Source organism: Herpailurus yagouaroundi, unplaced genomic scaffold (genome assembly GCF_014898765.1).
Source record: "Herpailurus yagouaroundi ecotype Mexico unplaced genomic scaffold, PumYag 206, whole genome shotgun sequence".
NCBI lineage: Eukaryota > Metazoa > Chordata > Mammalia > Carnivora > Felidae > Herpailurus > Herpailurus yagouaroundi.
In genome coordinates this window covers 1-15,392 of record NW_024412437.1, presented here as the reverse complement: position 1 = coordinate 15,392, position 15,392 = coordinate 1, and positions in this window count along the sequence as shown.

Here is a 15,392-nt window from a genome sequence, read left to right as displayed (position 1 = left end):
ACAATGAGTGGGCCTTTGTGGAGGTCCACCTCTCCTGAGGAGAGATTCCAGCACTCCACTGGTGTTTGGATGCACTGGAGAGGGCAAGAGGAATCCTGCCAGTGTGGCCCCACCCTGAAGGCAACACAGCGCAGGGCTATACTACTAGCTGGTGACAGTCTCTCCCGTGGAGGAAGGGATAGCTGTGAGTGATTGTCCAGCTACCCCAGCTGTGTGGAACACTGCTGGAGAAGCCGGTTTCTCTCCTGCAGCACCCCAAGTGTTGAGGTGGGACCACTATGACTGGGGAAAGGAAGAAGATCATGAACAGGGAGATAATGTTAAAGAGCATTCAACAGATGTGGTTTCTGCTGACTGCCTCAGGACGCAGTAGATAAGCCTGTCCATGAGCTTCTGGGAGAACCTCACCCGATGAACCCCACACCTGGCCTGTGTGGGCACCTCCAACACCCCGAGTTCTAAGCCCATACCTCTCCCCAACTCTGCAGCAAGCTGCTTGTGCAGGCTCATGAGTGTGGTGGCAACAGTAAACAGGAGTGTCCTCAGAGAACACTCCAGGGGCTGTGGACAAGGGAGAAACCACAAACTTGAGCTGTAGCTCCACCTTTTGGAAAACAAAAGAGAGGTTTCCAATAGCCAGCCTGGTGTGTTGTAAGAACCAAAGACAGACAAGCCTAAGAGTTCTTCTGGGAAGTGGAGCTAGAAGTGTGGGCCAGGTGTATCCAGACAATGTTGGAGGAAGTCCCAGATAGAAGCAGGACCAGTGAAAAATCTCTCCCATCTGAAGATAATCCTCAAGACAAGTAGATTTGGGGAAGTGATTACTTGTCTTTTCTGCTATTATATCTCCTTCTTTTAGTCTAGTTAAAATGTATGGTGATTTAAGGGCTTTTTCCTTTTTTTTTCCCCCTGGCTGGTTTTAAAATTTCTTCTTTGACTTTACTTGCCTTTGTTTCATTTCTCTACCTGCTTCTTAGGTCTGTCAATTTCTAGTTGGTGTCTACGAATTTAGGCCTGCAGGGGTGTCACTGTTTTAACAGATTACTGATGTCTGATTTAAACAATAATGATCTGAGATGATACATTTTTTCCCATATAAATAAATTTGGAAGTTTTATTAGAGGAGTTCACTTTCCCTAAAGGTGGAACAACAAACTCACCATCAGTTGGCAGACGATTCTGCAGGTCCTCAACTTCCTCATCCTCCAGCTCGTAACCCAAGTTTTCCAGGATGCTTTGCATTTTAGGGGTGTAGCACTTTCCACCTTAGGGAAGACAGAATAGGGATAAAAATAGGAACTGATATCCAAGAAAAATACTGGCTATATTCACACACCAACTGAATGAAACAAATCCACAGCACAATAATTAAAAACAAAACAAAACTGTTTAGGGCTACCTGTGGGACATGTTGACACATTCCACAATAGAAATGTATTGTGGAAGCCAAAAATAGAATATATTCCTATATATATGTATATATATATGCATACATATGCATACATATGTATATGTATATGTATATATGCATATATATATACACACATACATATACACACACATAAATATATATATATATATGTACATATATATGGTGAATCTGATGAATTATGTTAGAAAATAACTAGAGCTCTGGATAGCAAATAGATTTTTGAAACTTTTTCAGTATCAGAGAACTATAAATTATCACATTGGATGTAGTTGCATCTAAAGTAGATCTATAGGCTAATGGGATAATAAAATCAATAATCTAATTATTGTGTAATGATAAGGTCTTTTAAAAGTTAAGGTAAAGTCTGGGGTGCCTAGGTGGCTCAGTCGGTTAAGCATCCGACTTCAGCTCAGGTCATGATCTCTCACTCTGTGAGTTCAAGCCCCACATCCGGCTCTGTGCTGACAGCTCAGATCCTGGAGCCTCCTTCAGATTCTGTCTCCCCCTCTCTCTGCCCCTCCCCTGCTCATGCTCTGTCTCAAAAATAAATAAAAACATTAAAAAATTTAAAAAAAAGTTAAGGTAAAGTCTGTAGATCTTAGTTTTATTTGCCTTCTTGTTGAGATTCTGACTTACCAGGAAAAGCTTTTATATAATTGAGCAGTGTATTTTTCTCTACCTTTCCATCAGCTGTAAAATAATACATATTTAAGGTTAAAAAAATTAAGGTTATATGGACAGAGTAAGAAGAGTGAAATTTCATAAATACATACTTTAAAAATGTCATCTTAAGTTATATGCCTACATTTCCCAGGCCTACCTATCCTTAATAAATAAGAAAAAAATAAGATGAAGAGAAATTTTTTAATGTGGACAGTCTGTCCATTCTTCTACACTGAAACAGATACACCTTTCCCTCTCATCCTGATTTCTCCTTTTTCTTCCTTTACTACCTGCTAAATTAGCCTTCTTTTTGTCTTTGCCTTGCTTAAGCTTCATTCACTTCAGGGTAATGATACTCTTTAAAAAACATTTTTTTTCCCAACGTTTATTTATTTTTGGGACAGAGAGAGACAGAGCATGAACGGAGGAGGGGCAGAGAGAGAGGGAGACACAGAATCGGAAACAGGCTCCAGGCTCTGAGCCATCAGCCCAGAGCCCGACGCGGGGCTCGAACTCACAGACCGCGAGATCGTGACCTGGCTGAAGTCGGACGCTTAACCGACTGCGCCATCCAGGCGCCCCAAGAGTAATGATACTCTTAATGGCAGAACCTAGGTTGGAAGATACTATAGCCTCCCAAAACAATACACTTAAATGTCAAAGGCATAATTTCTTTACAACTAAGTGTTGATCTTTTTGTCTTTTAGATTTTTATAGGAAACCAGATAGGTCCATTCTTTAGATATTCTCACATTAAAGTTTACACTAGCACAGAGATATACCATACGTATACAGTGATACAGAAACTACCTACCAGTAATCGGCAATGTTTTCAACAGCCCCCAGAGCTCTCTATCTGTGAGTTCTATTCCCATGTTTCCCAGTGCGTTGTGTATATCCTTGGCTTCAACTTTTCCTCCTTTAAAAGATGGGAACGGTAACAGATGAGAATTGCCTACTGACTCCAAATGAAGCGTCTAAGCTTAAAAGGGTTATCTATAGTTATCACAAAGTATTTCTTGAGTTCTAAATAAAATATTTATTCCTAGCGCACTTAATGACCTCAGAGGAGTTAACCCAGATCACAGAAAGGAATATATAGGAGGCAAAGTGATCTAAGTTATGTACAGGCAGCTACCTCATTTTAATTGTATTATCATCACTAAAATCTGTTACTCTTTGCTTTGCCCTACTTGGAAGATAGATTAGCGTCACTGACCGCATTATTTGTATCCCTGCCAAAGTTTCACCTTAACAATTGCTGGGTTACAGTAAACGGTAGTTAAATATTTTAAGTAAATGACCACAGGTGTGTTGCCCATTGGAACGAGTCACAAAATAAAAATGAAGTTTCAGAGAATATAGAACTTGTTATAGAGAGAGAGCAGCGCAACATTTTTGCCAAAACATAAATGTCCAATGTAATCTTCATGTCATTAGAATCAAATTTTAATCATTAAAAAAGTAGAAGTTAACGGTCAATGACAGAATAAGAAAACATAACCTTAAATATGTATGTGAATGTGAAGTATTTGCTTTTTTTGTTTTACATCTTTTCACAAAGCATCTTGCTCACCTGTGAATTTCTTTATTTCTTTTAGCAGTTTATGCAGATCAGCCATCCCGGAAGCTAAAAAAATAAGCCACAATTCAGACAGACACAATTGTGCACTGATAGAGAACAACTGTTAAATAGAGCAAAGGGATTAATGTTTCTTTATGATTTGTTGTTGAATACACATATGCAAATTAGCATGAAATGGAAAACTCCTCTCTAAAAATGCTCATTGTTAATTACACTATTTATTTTCTGCTTTCTTTTAATATCCCAACCTCCACACACCATGTAACATCTCCCTCCTTAGGCTTGTTCTCTTCAATGTATACCACCTACTATACCAGATCCTGGGAACAAGAGTAAAAAAGTTTCAGTTCGGAAATTTAAATCTAACTCTTTCCTCATTTAACATTCTCCAGTATTGACACTGCCAAGTTAACTTAGTTTATTGCATGTTTTCTAGTAGGTATGTTCATTATATGCTCAAAGATTGTGAGTGCCTTTAAATGAAAAAAAAAAAAGTATTTATTCTGTATTCCCTCCAAACATCCTAACCCAGGAAGCACCATAAGGCTTTGCACATGGTAATGTTAAACACTTAAAAATTGAACAGTGGAGTGGAACATGTTAGAATGACAGAATTAGCTCTGAAATCAGTATATTTTTCCAGGATTGCAGATACAGTGTATTTTAGAGTAAGGAAAACTTAGAAATTATGCATATTATTAGCATTTTCTTACCCCAAAATATGCCACTTATTACTATGGAATCCCATTCTTCCTTTAGGGTAGGTTCCAGTATACCGTCTCCATATATATTTTGTTAGCAGATTTGCACCTTACGGGCTCTTGCTACATATATAGCACGACGTCATTTTACATAAAACTCCCAGTTAACTATCAGTTAATGCCTATTGCTGACCATAACTGGAAAGTCTTTGTGGAGAGCCTTGCAGAGTGGCTAAGAAACATATTACTTAATTAATTCAATTCCTCATTAATTCAATAAGTATTTACAAAGTATCAAGTATCTGCACATATGTGGGAGGCACTGAGGGATACAACAGTGAGCAACATAGACATGGTTCCTTTCCTCACAGAGCCTTTATTTATTACATATTTCACTGAGGCTAGGTAAGAAGAAACCTTTGATCTGTCAGCTTCTCTGTCAGGGCACACTTTCAGAAATCTCTCTTTTATTTTTTCTTCTAAGATAGCAAGGAAAACTTGTGCTGATTTCACAGGATCCACGGCAAAGGGATAACGGCTAATCATGCACACGATGATAATGGGAATCATTGAGGGAAGCATAGTATTATTTGTTTGATCTGGGTTTGTAAATGCTTATCTTTGCTCCAGAAGTACATAATATCCTCTAGCCTGAGGACTAAACCCAATGGCTTCTCACTTCTCAATTTTTAATTGGAGCTCTCTCTCTGGATTTCAGTTATTTCAGTTTTTTTTCTGAGGAAAAAAATTAGTTTGATCAATTTGTTGGCTAGGGTAATGTTTCAAAACCTTACTCTCCACAAGTATTTCTTTCTTCTTCTTCTTGGAAACTTCACTAAAATGATATGAAAGGAATAACAAATGAATATGCTCACAAAGACAACAATATAGAAGATACCAGTGAACAAAAAACTTCACAAATAATTGCAAATTAGAAAGCAAGTAAGGTAGTGGTAACTAATTTAGCAGAGCTGAGGAAATTATATTCCCCTTATGAGGGGAATAGTAATGAAAAGTCATTGGAATGTCTCTGACAGATAGTAAAGTCAAGTGAATAGGAAGTAAAGCAAATCCTTTCTGGAGGAATGCATTTCATTTCAGGTGTCAAAGAATTCTCACAGGAATTTTTCAATAACATTGAACAGCGTATAGTAAATAACCAAACACATAGGGAAACAAGGACACCGTAAATGAGAATCAGAAGAAACAACAGAGACAAAACCCCCACCAATAATTCATTAACTGGAATTATGAGACCAAGATTGTAAGAGAACCATGTTAATTTGAAAGTATCTGTAGGGAACAACAAACTAAAAACCTGACCTACTAGATTTGGAAGAGAACTAAGTAGAATTTCTGGAAATCAAAAATAAAAAACCAAAAGGATACAAGACAAGATACAAAAAAATACAAATGACACAAACTATTGTTTATATTTCTATTGAAATACAAAAACTAAACCCAAGAGGTTAATAGCTAGATCTAACACCAGGCTAGACACAGTTGAAGAGTTAGTATACTGGAAGTCAAGTCAGGCGAAATTATCGAGAATGAAGCACAGGAAGAAAAATACAGAAAATACTGAAGAGGGGCTAAGTGTCATGAAGAATAGAGGAAAATGGTTTAATATACGTTTAATTAGAGTTCCAGGGGAAGAAAAAAAGACTATGTGATACAGACAATATTGGAAGAGAGGACGACTGAGAATTTTCCAGATGTGATGAAAGATTCTAATTTTCAGACTCAGAAGTCCCAAAGAATCCCAGGGAGAATAAGTGAAAAGAATTCCATTCTTATCTTCCACATTATAGTGAAACTTTGGAAACAAAGATAAATGTTTCAAAAGAAAAAAAAAGACTACCCCCAAAGACCAATAGATTCATAGCTGACTTCTCATCAGCAACATTATAAAGCAGAAAACAATCGAATAGTATTTTCAATGTGCTGAAAAAAAAAAAAAAACTGTCCACCTAGAATTCTAAACCCAGAGGAAATATTTTTCAAAAGTAAGGGGAAAATAAAGATATTTTTAGGCCCAACTCCCCTCCCAAATCATTATTTGTTACTAGCAGATCCTCAATAAAGGAAGTTACTAACAGCAGAAGAAAAATTATCCCAAATGAAAGATCTGAAGAATGAATAGAAAAGAAAAGGTAAGAGTGGTTAAATCTGGATGAATATTGGCTTTATAAAACACTGCTACTAATAATGCTTTGCTGAGTTAAAAGAATATAAGACAGTATTAAAAGACATTAAACAACTTTAATATAGGGAAGGGGAAAATGGAGTTAAAAATGTTCTTAGGTCCTTGTACTATCCAGGAGGAAATGAATTTGGAGGGGCATTAATCTGTAAGTTTATATGATTTTCTTTAGCAAGGCTCAGAAATAAGAGTGGAGATTTGAATGACTGAGATGATCAAATGTTGGAGTTATATACAGCATGTATGACAGAGAGAGTAGTCAGACAGTGAAAGAAGTAAAGTTAAAACAAGTTATATATTGAAAGAAATGCAGGGACTAGTATTTTTGATGAATATGAGGACTACATTTCTTGGTAATTAAGGTGAGAAAACTAGAAGGCTATTTTTGTTTGTAGGTATGTATGTAATCTCTCTATACCCAGTGTGGGGCTTGAAGTCACAACCCTGAGATCAAGAGTCACATGGTCTTCTGACTGAGCCAGCTGGGTACTCCTAGAAGGCTATGTGAAAGAAGGCAAAATATTGCTGTTTAAAATTCCTAATGTAGACCAGGGAGGAATAATGAAAACTAGTACCAAAATACAGGAGGAGGGAATCAGGAAGTTGGTATATCATAAAGGTACAGAGGAATGGTTGGTTCACAACCTTGGAAGCTTCCTGGATGAAATCTAAACCTGGACCCCCTAAACAGAGGGCCAAGAGAGAGCAAAGAAAGAGGTGGACCACTCCAGATTGGTAGACGGCAGGTTTAATAAGCAAGGGAACTTACATATAAGGATTCTCCTGGGTAGCCGCAAGATGAATAGATCTCTGCATCTACACTCTGGAATCTTAAAGCTCATAGAGAGGTCTTAACTGGGTTCGGTCATGTATACTGTCCAGATGGTTTCAAAACACATTGTTTTTTCAAGACAACATCCTTGAATATAGCTCTCACTGTGGGAATGGTGGACAGAGCATATATTCCAGGGACAGGGGAGGGAGTGAGGAGCCTCTGATTGTCTGGGTCCAGCTCGATGGTCAACCAGTAGTCATATCCTTTTGATTATTCCTCCAACAGGATTGTATAGCTAGGTGATATGACTTTTAAAAGATATTTAATTTTTTTTAATGTTTATTTATTTTTGAGAGAGACAGAAACAGAATGCGAATGGATTGAGGCAGAGAAAGAGGGAGGCTCAGAATCTGAAGCAGGCTCCATGCTCTGAGCTGTCAGCACAGAGCCCGACGCGGGGCTCGAACTCACGAGCTGTGAGATCATGACCTGAGCCGAAGTCGGATGCTCAACCGACTGAGCCACCCAGGCGCCCCTAAAAGATATTTAAGTCACATAGTTAATTTGAAATTAGCAACCTCTTCCTTTTGGGCAATAAGCCTTCCTTCAGCTACTTTCAAGTAAATACTTATCACCTATAACTTACTCTAACACATGTACCATGCACCCTGAGATTAATGAAAGCACACTGAATCAAAAATATTGTTACGTTTAAAGAGTTAAAAAGTCATATTAGCACCAAAACAGATTTAGTTCCAGACACTCACATAAATAAGCTTTTAAGTCTAAATTTCCCTTGAGAGGTCTCTAATATCTATGATGCTTACCATCAGTGGGTAGGTTTTGTGATAAATCTTTAAGTTTCTTATCTGGGAGCTTGATTTTCATGTTTTCTAAAATGTTTTCCAGGTTACTGACATCAACCTTCCCACCTAAAGAAAGAATTGGGAATACAAGAGAAATTTAATGCCTTCTCCAAAGGAAAAAATTCCAATTAATCCCCCCGTGCCAGGCAAAAATATCAGTGACTGAACACATTCAAGTGCACAAAGGCGGACAAAGTAGAATGGCAACCTTTTCCTTGGTCTGGAGGACAATCCTGCAAAGTACAAATTCGTTCTCCAGTGAATTATAACGGTAGAGACAACCAATTGAAACCTTTTTTTCTGATAGGCAGGGCATAAATGCTGAGTTTCATTCTTCCAGTCACTGAAATGCCCTGAACAACTGCCAATTCTTTTTTTTTTAAATTTTATTTATTTTGAGAAAGAGAGACTGAAAGAAAGAGGGAGAGCCGAAGTGGGAGAGGGAGGGCAGGAGAGGGAGGGAGGGAGGGAGGGAGGGAGGGAGAGAGAGAGAGAGAGAGAGAGAGAGAGAGAGAGAGAGAATCCCAAACAGGCTCCATGCTGTCAGTACAGATGTAGCCCTACAGGGGGCTTCATCCCAGGAACCTCGAGATCATGACCTGAACTGAAACCGAGTCCGATGCTTAACTGACTGAGCCACCCTGGCACCCCTACCAATTTTTGCCTCATGTTTTCTATGTACATCCAGATTTAAATATGCTCTTAAATTAAATTTGACAAAAACCAAACTTACTCAACAGCAAAATGAAAGAATTTGAACAAGGCAGCTATATTCACAACAGCAAAATAAATACAGAATCAGTTCATATGAGAGGTGGTAAGAGCCACAAGAGAATAGCTAAATAATAATACAAATGTGAGGCAGGGGAATCTTATTTATCTTTCTTGTCATCATGTTACTCACCATTGAAAGATTTCAAACCGTCTAGCAATCTGTTTTCATATATGTTTCCATCATCTGTAAGAAAAGGCACAACTGATATCACAGATAAAGTGATATAGAGATAGACTTTATTTATTTATTTATTTATTTATTTATTTATTTATTTATTTATTATTTTAATACGAAATGTATTGTCATTATTGGTTTCCATATCAGACAAAGGGCTAGTATCCAAATTCTATAAAGAACTCACCAAACTCCACACCCGAAAAACAAATAATCCAGTGAAGAAATGGGCAGAAAACATGAATAGACACTTCTCTATAGAGATTTAAAGAGACAGTACAAACATGTCATTTCACAAAGATACTTTTAAGTGATTTGCCTTAGAGATAAGTCTGATTCTTCTTTCTCTCCAATGAATCTGAAACCATGGAATGGAGAAAACTCTCAGAGAGCTATGTCTGGCCAAGTGCAAAGCCAATAATTAATGGCAGGTGCCCTTTTGGGATGAGCACTGGGTGTTGTATGGAAACCAATTTGACAATAAATTTCATATATAAATAAAAAAAAATAATGGCAGGTGCCATCATGGAATATGAAGATATTTTTCCTTCACTTTCTTTGACTTTTCCTTCTTTCTCCTAATCTCTTAATTCTCCCACCCTCACTTTTTTCTTACACCTCTCAACTTAACTTTTAGTTTTGAGGGTGAAACCAAAATAGCTGAAAATTTTATATCGAAAGGGAGGATTCAAGAAAATAGAGTTGCTGACTCCCAAAGAACTAATTACACTTTCTAAAGGAAGAACAAGGTTATGCTAAAATTTCTTAGACCTTCTTTTTGTTGTTGTTTTAAAATTAGGAATATGTAATAAGTATAGTTTTTAAAAATCTATTTAAATTCAAGCAGTTCACAAATAATGTAGTATTGGTTTCAGGAGTAGAATTTAGTGATTCATCACTTATATATAACACCAGTGCTCATCCCAACAAGTGCCCTCCTTAATGTCCATCACCCATTTAGTCCATCTCCCCACACACCTCTTCTCCTGCAACCCTCAGTTTGTTCTCTGTATTTAAGTCTCTTATGGTTTGGGCAGAAGACTTGAATAGACACTTTTCCAGAGAAGACATCCAGATGTCTAACAGACACATGAAAAGATGCTCAACATCACTCAGCATCAGGGAAATACAAATCAAAACCACAACGAGATACCTCCTCACACCTCTCAGAATGGCTAACATTAACAACTCAGGCAACAACAGATGTTGGTGAGGATGCGGAGAAAGGGGAACACTTTTGCACTGTTGGTGGAGATGTAAACTGGTGTAGCCACTCTGGAAAACAGTATGGGGGTTCCTCTAAAAATTAGAAATAGAATTACCCTATGACCCAGCAATTGCACTTCTAGGTATTTATCCAAAGGATACAAAAATGCTGAATCTAAGAGGTACATACACCCCAATGTTTACAGCAGGGCTATCAACAATAGCTAAATTATGGAAAGAGCCCAAATATCCATCGACTGATGAATGGATAAAGATGTGCTGTATATACATGCAATAGAATATTACTCAGTGATCAGAAAGAATGAAATCTCGCCATTTAGAACAATGTGGATGGAACTAGCATGTATTATGCTAAGTGAAATAAGTCAGTCAGAGAAAGACAAATGTCATATGATTTCAGTCATATGAGGAATTTAAGAAACCAAACAGATGAACATAGGGGAAGGGAAGGAAAAATAAGTATAGTGCTTTTTTAAAAAGTTGTTTTAAACACACAGGACCACCTCCCTTGAAGGCTCTAAGAGTATTTGAAATGCTTACCGTCAACTTGAAGATTTTTTTACCAGTTCCAGGTATTCTTTAGGTGTGAATTCTATCCCAATGTCTTCCAGAATATTTTTCAGATCTTTGACATTAACTTTTTCTCCTTCAAAAAACAGAAATGGCAAGTATAGTTGACAATATTAAGAATTACCCAAGTATTCAAAAAGATGAAACAAAACTGCCCCTGTTTAAACATCACCCTCCCAACTGCTAGGTAAAAAACAAAAGCACAAGACCTGCTTGGTGGAGTAAAGGGCAGGCAAAGAATTAGAATGTATTCCCTTGTCCCTAAGGGAAAGGTGCACTTTCTTAACACTGGGGATAAGAAAGCACAATTCTCAGTAAACTGGGCTTTTTAGGTAATGTCTTGCTAATTAGAATATAAAGGTTAACTTAATATTGCTCTCGGTTCCCCCCCCCAAATTATTATATTCTTTGAACAATATACCCTAGTTTTTACTTCAACTATTGTTGTGGTGATCTAGATCAAGGATTGGCGAACTTTATCTGTAAAGGGCGAGATTGTAAATATTTTAAGCTCTGCAGGGTATACAGCCTCTGTTACAGCTACTCAACTCTGCTGTTGTAGCACAAAAGCGGCCATTAATAATACATAAATGAGGAATATAAGTGTGTTCTAATACAATTTTATTTATAAAAAGAGGCAGAGGATTAGATTTGGTCCATGGGCTGTAGTTTGTTTATCCTTGATACAGATTTTCAGGTTTTTTTCCAGTGGTGAGGATCAGAAGCATTATTATAGGCAAGTATTTTAGAGGATATAGGACTCGCTACTGAGAAATGAGAAAAAAATTTTAATCCAGACAACCCAAAGATTGACTTGGGCAATTAGACATAAGCACTTGGAACAACATCTTTGTAACCACCATGCAGGTGAGAAATAGAACATGACAACACTCTGGGGGTCTGTCATACTCTTTCCCAATCCCTATCCACACTCTTTCTCTAGAGGTAATCACTATGCTGACTTTTTTGGACAATGATTTCTTGCTTTTCTTTATAGATTTCTCACAATGATCTTAAAAAACAAGTTATAGAACCTGCAAATTATTAGGGTTAGGGAACACTGCACACTATTTGTGATAGCATTTTTACAGAGGCAGATGAAGCAAAATGAAATACTATGCTATTATTATATAGGTAATATAACTATTATTTTTAAAAAGAATAATGAACAATATAAAATTCAGAAGAGTGCTATCTCAACAAGTAAGGAGGCACGGTAAAGGAATAAGGAAACACCATGTGTTGATGCAATGGTATTGGAAATATTCTAGCTACTTCATTGAGGTGGAGTCATGGAAATGAGTACTATACTTATGGATTATGTGTTCACTGAAAACAGGAAAATGTCATTAAAGAATTAGAATTTTAATCTTTATGATAACTTGTAACTTGCCTGTAACTGCTTTCACATCACTCATCACTTTTTTCAGAGAAGCATTTCCATCAGCTGTAATACAAAACATAAAAAATTCAGACCATGACATAAGTCTTAGGAAAATTGGGACTTAGGGCCCAGTGAAAGTCCATATATTCTAATAAATAATTTGCGTTCACCTTAAATTTGTATTTTCTGTTTTGAGTGCTTGATTCCTTATTAGTAAGAAGGACAACGGCATTTGGGTCATGTTCCTTGAACACAGGGTCTGAATATGACAAATGTACTATCTCCAGATACTTTCTTATAAGCATGGCAAAATATATCATTTATAGAGGCCAGCTGGTTTTGTTTTTGGTGAACTTTGCATCTAGCACAGATACTGAGCAAGGGACTTTGCATCTTCCCTCTATTTACCATTAACATTTCTTGAGTGTTTTCAACTACTGTATCTATCTCAAAATGTTGATGACATGTGGTTATTCGATATAATATTAGTGGTGGAAATATTAATGATGTTCTACTACTTCCAAGATGTATATTTTTCTCCCAATTATTTCAGGCTCCCTTGGTTAGTCATTCATTCATTTTCCCCACTGTTCCCATGTTTGTTTCTCTCTACCATTCTCTGGCATGACAACAGCTATGAATAACCTTTCTGCATTAATCACTGTTGAGTGGGATGATAATTTCAGATGAATAAAAATGAAAAAAGCCAGGATTTCTTCTTAGTTTAAGACCAAGTTCTTTGGACGCCTGGATGGCTCAGTTGGTTAAGTGTCTGACTCTTGATTTTTTGCTCAGATTATGATCTCATGGTTCATGGATTGAGCCCTGCATCAGTCTCTGCACTAACAGCATGGAGCCTGCTTGGGATTCTCTTTCTGCCTCTATCTCTGCCCCTCACCCACTTGCAGGCACATGTTTTCTGTTTCTCAAAATAAATAAATAAATTTAAAAAAAGACCAAGTTCTTCTCCATGATTCTTAAAAATATCTTAAACTCCTCAAATCAATCTGGTTTTAGAAATTCTTATACATGATCCCAAGATTCTAAGTTTTCCCTTAAAAGGTGATGTAATTATTGACAATGCTCACCATCAACAGGTTGATTTTGTATCACATTTTTAAATTCCTTATTTTTGAGCTTGATCCCCATGTTCCTCAGAACTGTGTTCAGGTTATTAGCATCAATCTTTCCTCCTTAGAAAGGGATGGAGATGTAAAAAAAAAAAAAAAAACAATAAAGACACAATATGAAAAATACTTCTTGTGCTGATGAATTAAATCAACTCTGAATAGGTCTGGATGCTAGTCAGAATGTTAACTGGAACTACCTTACTGGAAAATGGTTTGGCAGTAACTATCGTGATTCTTCCCAATTTTTGTAATAGCCCACTAATGCCACCTTTGGGAATGCTGGAAAAGCTTATGCCACAGGGGAGAGACAAATGTTTATTACAGTCTTACTTAAAATAAGAAAGGAAGGAAGGAAGGAAGGAAGGAAGGAAGGAAGGAAGGAAGGAAGGAAGGAAGGAAGGAAAACAAAGAAGGAAAGAAAGAAAGAAAGAAAGAAAGAAAGAAAGAAAGAAAGAAAGAAAGGCCCAGAATTTCAATATCTAATGACAGGGTATTAGTAAGCAAACCATTATATCTTCATTCCATGGAAAAGTACGTAGCCATAGCTGTTACAAAGGTGATTGCCACAGGAAAATAGTGTCATTTTATAGGGTGTTTTTATTAAAAAATTACATTATTTTATAGGGTGAAGTTATATCATACAATCATTTAACATATAGGAATTAAAATCATATGTCCAGTAAAAATATACATAAAATGAACAATGTAAATAATGCATGGGATTCTGACATTCCGCAGTCAGCAAGTACATAAATAGAGTCAACCCAGATGGACATCAACTTGTTATTCCAGGAGATGGATTCATTTCCCCTATACCTATCATGCTGAGGGCATCTTAAGTCAATGTGATTCTAGTATTAGATACAATTTTTTGTATATTGTGGCTCTTAGGCAAGCCAACCACTTTATCTAATTGCTTAACTATAGCAATAACAATGTATTTCATCACTGGAAGAATATGTTTGACTTACCAAGACTAGCACATTGGTGTCTTTTATGGAGTCTTCCAATGGAATTTCAGAGCACTTGTGACTATGAGATTATTGCTATTTTAACCATATAGGGCTTTAAAATATTAACAGTGGTCATGATTGGATAGGATTATGAGTGATCATTTTTCTTTAATTTATATTTAGTGAGCACATGGCACATTTAATATTGAAAAAAAATAGAAGAAAACTAACAATTCACAGTTGACATTATGATGGTTATTTTCAGCATCGTGAAGGCTGAAAGTCTAATTAGACCTATCCAAAAGTGCATAGAAAGACAACTGTGGAGATACTTAGGACTGATTCCTTTGAGTCTGATCCTGAGATCAAGCCTATATAGCACCAAAAAACAACAAAAAAAAGATTAATATATAGAAGGAATGGCAGAGGAATCATGATCTCATCGCTAGGAAAAAAATACAAATAAATACAAAGATTAAAGATGTCAATTTTATATACTTTCTCAGTACATTTCCTAACTACCTTTGAAAGACTTCAAAGCTGACAGCAATCTATTCTGAAAAACTGTTGTCATCTGAAAGAATAGGCACAGTTCAGGAGAGAGAATGAGTCACAAATAGATACAGGGGTCAGACTTTCCTTTGTGTGACTAACTTTAGAAATCTATCCACTTTAACCTTCAAATCATGATGACGTTAAGCAATGAAAACAGTTCTCGCTATGGTATAGAGTAGTAGTATGGTTTAGAGGTTCAAATGGCCTGGGTTCAAATTCTTGCTCTGGTGATGACTAGTTTTGTGGCCTTAAGCAAATTATTTAGCCTTTCTGTGCCACAGTTTCCTCCTCTGTAAAATGGGCACCAGCTGTCATCATTGTGTGTGGTGAGGACAGAACCCGGCACATCATAAGGGCTCAACAAATTTGAGCTGTTGTTGTTATTAGATCTACTTTACT